The 11,248-nt window shown below is 57.6% G+C and overlaps 1 pseudogene; it reads left to right on the top strand.

Annotated features, from left to right (window-relative positions):
- The first annotated feature begins 4,346 nt into the window (after positions 1 to 4,346).
- On the top strand, positions 4,347 to 4,442 carry LOC118896266 (annotated as a pseudogene).
- Positions 4,443 to 11,248: the final 6,806 nt, after the last annotated feature.

Here is an 11,248-nt window from a genome sequence, read left to right as displayed (position 1 = left end):
AGGGAATGGAGCTTGACAGGCAGACGCCACGGCCCAGGGGCACCGGCAAACCGTTCAGCTGCCAGAGGGGGGTCTGGGGTAATCGGGATTCCGGGCAGGACCCTCAGGGAGACGCCCACCACAGACCCCGCACACGGGACATCTTACATCCTCAGAAGCCCTCCACAAAGGAGGGGGGTGACAGAGCCAGGCTGGCCTGGCCCCCCGGCCCCGCTGCAGGGCACCGGCCATCTGCGGACCCCTCCAAGGGAAGGCTGGCCCCGGGGTTGGGTCCCAGATGCCAGGCGGAACATTCCCTGCCATGGGCTCTCACCCAGCGCCTTTCCTGCAGGAACCACTAGGGGACATCGCCCACGGCTAAGAGGAGCCCACTGTCCAGGGTCTCAGCGCGTGCGGTCAGGGCCGGGGAGCCCGAGGCGACGCAGGGATTGGAGAGGAGGTGGGAGGCTGGCCGGGGGTGGGGAGCGCGGTGAGGAGGGGGCAGGACCCTCAGAGGCAGCCAGGAGGCTGTCAGTGCCAAGTTCAAGTGATTTCACAAGAGGGGGGTGGGCAAGTCAGGGTGAGACGTGATGGGGAGGGCTGGGTGGGCATCTCGGGCTGGGCACTGGGGACCCGTGGGGGCTATCTCTGGGCTTCGGGTTCTGGTGGTGTGTGGGGTCAGCACTGGGGCACCACTAGGGTTCTGGGGAGGCCCGGAGAGTCACCCCCACCCAGCCCACCTTCAAGGGGAGGGCCCGCTGCCTCTCCCGGGCCTGGTGCAGGAGGGGGGCCTCATGTCTCCCAGCCACTTCTGCCCGTGGACTGTTAGGCCCCAAGCTCCCGAGGGTCCCCCCGACCCAGCTGTTACCTCTCGCCCCACCAGGCCTCCTGCTCAGTGCCCGGCCAGGAAGCCACCCCAGCCTGCCCTGTGTGCCCAGCCACCCAGGTCCCCGTGGGCCAAGTACCACCTGGCCCAGCAGGTGGAGGGGACACAAGCTCCACCTTTGACCCCAGGGCACTGCCAAGACCACAGCAGCTGCTCAGCAGGTGGCACCGTTCTTGACGAATTCCCACCATCGGTGACAGTTGGTTCAGGTGAAATGTCTGCAGATGCACGTTTCCCAGGAGAGGTACGTGCCAACATCAGTTCTCCAATAACTGCAGGATCGATGGTACCAGGGGCCCCAGACCGAGGGACCCTGAGGGGCCCACCCAGCCCTCTGCCCCTCCCATCCACCCCCATCGGGCCTGGGTCCCGTCCTTCTTGTCCTCCCATCACCTGTGCCAGACTCACTGGCCAGACAGAGCCAGGGTCTAGGCCAGGCCGAGCAGCCAAGAGCTGCAGCCAGGCCGAGGCCGGGACGTGGAGAGAGGGGGAGTGGGGGAGGGAGCCCAGGAAAAGGGGGTCTCAGGCCCTCACCCTTCGGGCGCCAGTCCCAGCAGCAGTCCCTCCCAGGGTCTCCACTCACTGGGGTGGTTCCTCCCAAGGTCACGCAGCAGGTTGGTGGGAGCCTGGGACTTGAACCTCAATTTCCCCGGGCTCCCCTTGGCAACCCACCCACCGTGGAGAGGCCGCTGGGGGATTCGGCTGTGTGAGCTCTGTGGCCTTAGGCGAGTCCCACACCCTCTCTGGGCACAGAGCCCCATCTGTAAATTGCAGTGTCCAGTGACCAGCGCTGGATTCAGTAAGCCCTGGGGCACACAGCCACTGGGGCCACACCCACAGCCACCTGGCCACACCCACAGCCACTGGGGCCACACCCACAGCTCACCCTGCCCCATCCGACCCTGGGCTCCTGCACTCCTGACAAGCCTCCTGGATGGCTGGCCTCCCTGGGGTGGGGGCATCTCATCTTGTCCACACTCCCCAGGGTGCCCAGCGCTCTTTGGGGAATGGCATTGATCCCCTTCCTGGACCCAGCCCTCTCTGGGAAGTAGAAGGAGCCACCAGAAGCCCTGAGGACACTGAAGTGGGGGGACTGACAGGGGGACACCATCGCCACCACACCTGGGGCCCCAGGGTCTGCGCCACCTCCACTCCCACCCCAGGTTTCAGACCACCCTCCACCCCCCACCCCCCACCCACCCCCGCAGGCTTGCCCACAAGCCAGGTGGGCTGAGGTCTCAGCCACTGCCAGGGGCAATCTTTGCTGCCACCCAGCGACCGCCAGGGGCAGTGCAGGTGGAGCCTCCAGCCACCGCAGGACCACCCAGACACAGGGTGAGTGACCAGGGGCCTCCAGGAGCCGGCCAGTGGAAACAGAGCCCCTCTTTGGGCCTGGACCGTGCACCCCAGAGGCCCAGCCAGAGGGCAGCTGGGGACCAAGGGGGTGGGGCTGAGTTCTGGGCAGAGCAGCCACTGCCTCGGTCTAGGGCCACCTGGCCCCGCCAGCTGTGGGGAGAAGGTGAGCATCCAGTCTCCAATTCCTGCACGAGCGTCCCGGTCGCCCCGTGAGGCCAGGACCCCTAGCCCCACACGCTGAGAGCGTCCAGCGTCTGGGCCCTCAGGCTTCAAGTTGAGCCACAGGCCTCGATCCTAGACCCCCGGCCAGCTTGAGCAGCCACACTGCGATGTCCACGCGCAGCTGCTCCCCTCGGCCCTCGGCCCCAGTCCACACCCCCAGGAGGGTGGGGAGGGGGGCGCTCCCGCCGGCCCCGGCCTCTGATCCCAGCTGCTCCGGGCCCACCCGCATCCACGCGTGAGCAGTTGGGGCATCACCGGCTGCCCGGTGAGCACCTCAGGGGCCATTTGCGGCAGAACCCTGGCTGGGAGGGGCCTTGTATGGCTGCAGAGCCCTGGGGCAGCCCTGCCCCTCCCTGCCCTGGTCTGGGGTCTCTGAGCCGGCTCCGGAGGGCTGCGGAGGGCAGGTGGGTTGGGCCGGGGAGCCCTAGGCGGCACACACTGCCTGGCAAGGTGAGGCCCAGCCTCTCCCTCCCTGACCCATGAAGGGACAAAGCCCCCCAGGCCACAGGCTCCACCCCCCAGAGGCCCCTCTGTGCACTGGCCTGTCACCCATCAGGTCCCCCTGCAGTCTCCCCCGCAGCCCCTGCAGCGTGGCCTTGGCCCAGCGTGGAGAACCGCCCGGGCCCGGCAGACGGGAGCCCGACGCCCAGGGCAGCCCTGCCCACACCCGGCTTTCATGGAGGGCATACTGGGGGCTCCCAGAGCAAGTGTCTCAGGCCCAAGCCAGCCCCTCGGGAAGGGGGAGCCAGCCCTGAGTCCCTGGTAGTCCCAGGGCTGCCGTGGCTGTCCTCACCACACAGACCCACCTGGGCCACCCAAGGCAGCTCTGAGATCAGGGCTCCCCCCGGCAAAGGCCAAAACCACGACAGAGGGGCGAAAACCGCGGCCGCTCGACACCCTGCCCCGGTCAGTCCGCCTCGCCCTCACGCCCTGGGTCCATTCAGACAGAGGAGGTACCATGCTGCGAGGAGAAGCCAGGCCCTGGGCCTGGGTGAGGACCCCCTGCCCCTTGTGTCCCCAGCGCCCCTGAAGGAGGAGCCTTGGTATCTGTTAACGGACAGGGTGTCCTGCCGCCCGCCTGCCGGGGCTGGTGGAGGTCTGTGCCAGGACAGCAGGACAGAGGACCCGCGCCTCACGCACAAGCGCATCAGCCGCCCTGAGCCGAGCTGCACCCACGAGGCGGGCGCACAGCAGTCTGGCCGCACTCCCAGGAAGCCAGGAGAATGGGCGCAGATCCCCATTGGACAGATGCTACGCTGGGGCCCAAAGAACTGGGGCTCCCGGGGGACACACTGCAGCTCCAGGCCGGGCCCCGGACCTCCCGACCCCGGTCCACCACCCTGTGTCCTTCTGTCGACGGCGAGCACCACCTCCAGGCCAGCGGCGGCCACGCATCCAGCCAGGCGTCGGCGGCGGGGCTGGGTGGCTGGGAGAACTGGGCACTGACCGCGGGGTCCGCAGATTCCACGAAGCGCCAGAGGCGGCATTTCCCTCTTGCGGGCCCGACAGCCTCTGCCGCCCCTGCTCACCTCTGCCGCCTGATGCGCTGCGCTTCGGAAACAGCAAGACGCTGGGTTTGGCCCGAGGGCTGCCGGTTGCTGAGCCTTGATCACGTGGGGACGCTCAGCCCCGAACCCATCCCCCGCCTCCCGAGGGCTCTTCCTCTCCCGCACGAAGGGCCCGGATGTACGATTCCATTTCCGTGAAATGTCCAGAATAGGTAAATCCACCGAAACAGAGCAGGCTGGTGGGGTGATGGCCAAGGGTAGGGGGTTTCTCTGGGGCCACGGGGTGAAATGCCTCGGAACTGGATGGAGATGGTGCCCGCACAACCCTGTCAATCTAGTAACTGCCACTTTAAACTGGTTAATTTTATGTCGTGTGAATTTCACCTCAAAGCAAGTTTTAAAAAGGCAATTAGATTGGAAGGATACAGAGACGATTAGCATGGTCCCTGTGCAAGAATGACTCGCAAATTCGTGAAGCGTTCCATATTTAAAAGAAAAAAGAGGGCTTCCTTGGTGGCGCAGTGGTTGAGAATCTGCCCGCCAATGCAGGGGACACGGGTTCGAGCCCTGGTCTGGGAGGATCCCACATGCCGCGGAGTAACTGGGCCCGTGAGCCGCAACTACTGAGCCTGCGTGTCTGGAGCCTGTGCTCCGCAACAAGAGAGGCCGCGACAGTGAGAGGCCCGCGTGCCGCGATGAAGAGTGGCCCCCACTTGCCGCAACTAGAGAAAGCCCTCGCACAGAAATGAAGACCCAACACAGCCAAAAATAAATAAATTAATTAATTTTAAAAAAAAAAGAAAAAAGACAATGAGATAACTTGGATGTATAGTAATATATGAAATTAATACCTAAATCAATAAATCTCATACACTAACAATAAAAAGATGTTTGCAATTAATCGTGTAAGACTTTTAAAATAATAATACCGGAGAGGGAAGGCTTTGGTCCTGTGGCCGCTGCATCTGCCTGGCCCCAGCTCCCCTCCAGCCCCCTCACCTGTGCCCGCCCACCTGTGCCCGCCCAGGCTCCCCACAGCCTCGCCCCAGGGAGCTCCTGGCTGTGCAGGTGCGGACGACATGACCCTCCCGCACGGTGGCACCCACAGCAAGCGTCTCTGTCACCCCACACGTCCCACGTCTCGCCCCAGGGAGCTCCTGGCAGCGCAGATGCAGACGACATGACCCTCCCGCGCGGCGGCACCCACAGCAAGCGTCTCTGTCACCCCACACATCCCAGGTCTCGCCCCGGGAGCGGCAGGGCTGGTGTTCATCCTAGGTGCCGCAGCACGCTCTCTCCCTGCAATGCTGTGGGGTCTCATTTGTCATCTGTCACTGTGGTTTCTTGTTCCGGGAGCGAGTTCCCAGCTGAAGGGGAGCTCCCTGGGGAGGGGTCCCAGCACGGGGCACATGCAGGACCCAGAGAAAGTTCCCCTGAGCTGAAAGGGCATTAACTGAGCAGAGAGCGGCCTCTGAGACAGCCCATGACCCCCGCCTCCTGGGTTCACGCCGACCGTGGGCCGCACCCACACTTCCATCAGGCTCCGCAGATGGTGGGTGTGCTGTGGCTAGCTGGCCCGCCGAGGGAAGCCGGCTGCTTGCAAGTTTCCTTGGAGAAGCCCCGGCGGCAGGACCGAGGGTGACCCCGAGGAAACGCGTGCTGTGCAAAGGGCAAGGAAGAGCCTTCGGGGTGGGACATATGTGGGGACACCCAGAGCCACTGACAGCACATGACAGGACTGTCAACGTCCTGTGGGTAAAACGAGGCTGCCCGTGCACAAGAAGAGGACAGAAAGCCAAGAGGGCAGGGCCGGAATTAAAGTGACCAAGGTGCTGGTGCTGGGGGGAGGCAAAGACCTGGGTGAGCTTCAGACTTTGCGAGGTAAGGAAGCTCATTGTGACGGCGGGGCACCCACTTACAGAGCAGAAACAGAGCTCATAACGTCACGACCAGGAGAGGGAGAAGCTACAGAATCCAGTGACAGAAGACTGACGGTAAGTGAAAAACGCCTACTTCTCCAGGGAGAGCTGGAGGTGGGGTTAAGAAAACCGCCCTGGTCTGTTCACCAAAGACCTAACATACAAGGCTACTGAAAGATTTAACACAAAAGGACGTAAAAATACATACCCAGTGACGTCCGCTTCTGGTCAGAATGCAGAGGATGTCGAAACCCTCAGCTCCCGACAAGAAAACTCATCACATTAAAGCCAGGGATGCGGGAAAAGCAGCGCCTGCAGGGCGGCCTGAAGAATTGAGTTGCACAGAGAGACGAGCCTCTCCTCACGGGCACCCGGGGTGGGCACCTGTCTGGCATGGTGGGGGGTCAGCGGGCTCGGTCAACAGTCCAAACTATCAAGTGTCTAACAGGCATGGAGCTGGAGGCCCAGAGGGCAGAAGACAGAAGACTACAGAAAAAAATCTAACAAACCACTGAGTTCAGAAGCTGGCTGAAACAGCGGCAACCATGTAAGATAAATACAAAGAAAAACCATTCCTAGATGTGGCCAACTGCTGAAAACCAAAACTAAAGAGAAAGTCTCAAACACTTCCAGAAAAAAAAAAAAAAAAAGACACATCACTTACAGGGATTCAACAATAAAATCACTTCTGACCTCTCACCAAAAACTATGCAAGCCTGAAGACAATGGAATTGTTTCTTTAAAGAAGGAACGAGACAAACTAAAATTCCATGTGTGGCAAAACTACCCTTCAAAAATTAAGGCGAAATGAAGATATTTTCAGATAAATGAGAGCTGAGCCATCATATCCAATTACAATACATGCTAAAGGGGGGTTTTCAGGCTGCAGACAAATGATATCCAGTGGAAACTCAGATCTGCTGGAAGGAATGAAGGGCATCAAAAATGGTAAACATGGCGACCAAAAGAAAGACATTATAGCTATTTTAACATTACACAAAATAGAATTTAATCAAAATTATCAGTAGAGACAAAGAGGGTTAACTTTCAACCATAAAAGATTCAACTCAACAGAAATATATAATTCTAAACGTGAATGCGCCGACAAAACTACAAGGAGAAATAGACAATTTGGCCATCATAGAATCTAACACAGCTATCAATACTTGATATATCAGGTAGACAAAAAAATTCAGTAAGGATAAAGATTTGTACAATAAACCTAGATCTCACAGACATATATGGAACGCTACACGTTCAGAATATATATTCTTTTCAAGCACAGGTGGAATATCTACAAAAATTGGCCATATGTCAGGCCATAAACTTCCAGCAAATTTCCTACTATGATGCAGGTAAGTTAAATACAACATAACAGAAAACAAACAAACTCCACAGGCACCACCTCACCCCATGAGGATGGCTACTATCCAAAACAACAGAAAACAACAAGCGTCAGCCAGGATGTGGAGAAACTGGAGCCCTGTGCAAGGCTGGCGGAACGTGAAATGGCGCAGCTGCTGGAGAACAGTGTGGAGGTTCCTCAAAAAACTGAACAGTCACCGCTGGACCCAGCAATTCCATTTCTGGTCACATGCTCAAAAGAACTGAAAGCAGGGTCTCAGTGGGGTATTTGTACCCCCATGTTCATAGCAGCGTTATTCACAACAGGCAAGAGGTAGACGCAACCCAAGCGTCCATCCACACAGTGGAATGTTATTCAGCCTTAAAAAGGAAGGAGATTCTGACACCTGCTACAACATGGGTGAACCCTGAGGACATTTAAGTGACATAAGTCAGTTAAAAAAAAAAATACTGTGTGATTCCACTTATATGAGTCCCTAGAGGAGTCAAATCCATAGAGACAGAAAGCAGATGAGGGGGGGCCGGGGGAGGGGGACGGAAGGTTAGTGTTTAATGGGTGCAGAGCTCAGTTTGGGAAGATGGAAAAGTTCTGGAGATGGATGGTGACGGCTGCACAGCAACGTGAACGTACTTAATGCCACTGAACTGTGCACTTAAAAACAGGAGTAGAGTCATGGATGTAGAAAACAAACTTATGGTTACCAGGGGGTAAGGGGGGGAGGGATAAATTGGGAGACTGGGATGGGCATAGACACACTACTATATATAAAATAGGTAACTCATAAGGGCCTACTGTAGAGCACAGGGAACTCTACTAAATACTCTGTAATGGCCTATATGGGGAAAGAATCTAAAAAAGAGTGGATATATGTATAGGTATAACCGATTCACTTTGCTGGACACCTGAAACTAATACAACATTGTAAATCAACTATATCCCAATAAAAAAAATTTTTTTAATGGTTAACGTGGTAAATGTTATGTTATATGTATTTTACCACAATAAAAAAAAATTGGAGACAGGGTCTTTAAAGAGGTGAATAATGTAAAATGAGGTCCCAAGGGTGGGCCCTGATCCAATCTGACTGGTGTCCTTATAGGAGGAGGAGATTAGGACACAGACACACACAGAGGGACGACCATATGAGGACACAGGGAGGAGATGGCCGTCTGCACGCCCAGGAGAGGCCACCTCAGGAGGACCCAGCCCCACGCGCACCCTGAAACGGGACTTGCAGCCCCCAGGACCGTGGGGAGCAAATGCCTGTTGTCTGAGGCCCCCCAACACACCACCCCCCCAGTCTGTGGTACTTGTTGCAGCAGCCCTAGAAAACTCATGTACAGATTAAAGTAGAAACATCGTATGATCATCTCAACAGACGAATAAACGAAAATTCAACATTCGTTCATGATTTTTTATCATTAGCAAACTAGGAATAAAATTGGACTTTCTGTGAATCTCCCAGGTCTTCCCCGCACTCTGCTCCTTGTCTTAGGGGGTGGAGGGAGGACCTGGGGCCACAGGACGAGCCCCACCCTCTGCCACCAGCACAAGGATCCCGAACAAGCCCTTCCCAGGCCGCCCGCTGGGGGGCCTCCAAGGTGTCTTTTCAGCCTGTTAACAAGCAGTCCTGGCCGTCGAGACCCACCAAGGGGCGCGAGATCAGGGATGTCGCCGTGAGCATCTGGGGAACCCAGCTCCAGCGCCCAGACCTCAGCCAGAGACCCAGGACCGGGTGGACAAAACTGGAAGGTGGACGAGGCCTGAGTCCCCTCCTGGACGCCCTTGACTGGACAGCCCTCGCCCGGCCAGAAACCGCAGAACATTCCCCACACGTGTGCATGCACACACATGCAGGTGGGCACAGCCCCACACGAGCATATACACACCCGTGCATGCACACACACATTACACATGTGTACGGCCATACACGGGCAGGCACACAAACCCATGCGTGCACACACACACACGTGGGCCCACAGGTGCACACATGCGGGTGCACGCAGGTTCATGTGTGGGCACGTGGGTGTGCACACTTGCATATGTGTGCACGTAGGTACACACATGCACACACATGCACGCATGCCTCACCACATTCCAAACGGTGAAACATTTATAGGCCTCATTATTTAAACCAATGCAGTGAAACTAAAAATTGCTAAAAGGATCTAAAACAGAAGCCAGATGATTTGGAAATTCAAAGCTACGCTCCTAAATAACTCCTAGGTCAGAGAGCAAATGAAAGTTGCTGTGACAGACGATTTTACAAGTGTTGGGAGAGAGACTGCACATCCCCGGGGCCAGCTTCAGGAGGGGTTGTCAGAGAATTCACAACCTTAAATGTTTTTATTACTGGGTGAGAGAGACTGAAAATAAATGAACTAAACATTCGACACAAGGAGGGAAAACAGAACAATAAAGTAAATCCACGGGAGGCAGGAGCGAGGAGTACAGATAAAGGCGAATTAATGAATTGGAAACAAGAAAAATGGGGGAACTCATCAGTAAATCCAAGCGCTGGTTCCTCAAAATAAATAAATAAAATAAACAAACGTCTGACCGGGCTAATCAACAGAGCGAGAGAACCCAGACGCCGTGCGGGCCCAGAAGAGGGGACCAGAGAGACGGGATTAAAAGTGACAGGTTAGTACATGGGATATTCTTGATGAAACTGACAACATTCTAAGACAATATAAATTACCAAAATCAACTTAAATAGGTTTTTAAAAGCTATATCCACAGCTGCAGAAAAATAGAAAAAGGTGCATGATGGGCAGTCCCTTCCCCTCCCACTCGACACCAGGGCAGAGGCCCCCAGTCAGGAAGTCCATGGGCTGTGGGCACCTCGGGAGGGGGGCCCGTCTGAGCACTGGTGGGGGGAGGGGGTCAAGGTCAGGGGGCCCGGGGAAAGGAAGGAGGGGCTTGGCGTCTACGGGCTGGTGGCCCCTGTGAGGGGACAAGGGCCCTCTCCCTGCTGTCCGGAGGCCTGGGGTGGAGGCCAGGAGACGGACCCTGCTTGCCCTCGACCCTGACCACTCTGACCCTTGACCCTGACCACCGCTGAGCTCCACCCCACCCCCACCGTCCCTCCACGCCGTCATGTCAGGGTCTCCCTGGCCACACTCGATTCTCGGGGGCGTGTCTTCTCCAACTGGAATCTCCTCCATCTTGTGTATTTTGTAGGATTTGCCCAAAGTCGTCTGGGGTGGGTGTGGTCTTTGCAGGAAGATGTTGAGCCACGGCCCGTTTTGTTCAGTGGTTGCAGGACTACCCCTGGGTTCTGACTTCCGGCACCAGTTTCTGCACTATTTTCCCGGGAATTTGCCCTTTCCTCCCCGCCGCCCACCTCGCCCTCTCACCATCGTCAGGGTCCCTGCTGCCCTCAGGCTTTGTCCTCTTGTCGCCCCTGACTGTCCCTCTGGGCTCCGTCCCGCTCGGCCCGTCACCTGAGTCCATCAGAGGCAAGACTCCAAGCCTCCTCGCTCTGGCTCTGTCCGCTTCCTTCGTTTCTGCTCTCATTTTACTATCGCTTTCCTTCTTCTTTCTTTGACTTTATCCTTTAATTCCCCGAATTCAGGCATCAGCAAGCGACCCCTGAACGGTGACTGGCCGAGAAAACTCAGATGGATTTTCCACTTCTGCGGGGAGAAGACTGTATGTGACCCTCCAGATCCAAGGTATTTACTATCTGGGGGCAACCAGCATGGGGGTCACAAGGCACTCACCGGGAAGAGGTCAGGAGGCTGGGAGCTGCGGAGCAGCGGTCTCACCTGGGCTCCCAAGACGCCCCTCCGCGGCCGCCCAGGCCTGCAGGCTGACCCCGAGCAGCTTGGGGCGACGCAGGCGTGCTCGGCCTGGAGAGCCACGGCCGGCCCAGCTGCACAGGGATGTGGGGAGCCCTCCCCTGCCCGCCCGCCACCTGCTCAGGGTCCCCCGGGGCTGGGCCCGGCTGGGCTCCCTTCTGCACACAGCGCTGCCCGTGCCGTCGCCAACTCTCTCCCGCGCTTCCCCG

The sequence above is a fragment of the Balaenoptera musculus genome, chromosome 5, assembly GCF_009873245.2.
Source record: "Balaenoptera musculus isolate JJ_BM4_2016_0621 chromosome 5, mBalMus1.pri.v3, whole genome shotgun sequence".
NCBI lineage: Eukaryota > Metazoa > Chordata > Mammalia > Artiodactyla > Balaenopteridae > Balaenoptera > Balaenoptera musculus.
The sequence above is the reverse complement of the archived record's forward strand: the minus strand, read 5'-3'. Positions and strand labels throughout refer to the sequence as shown.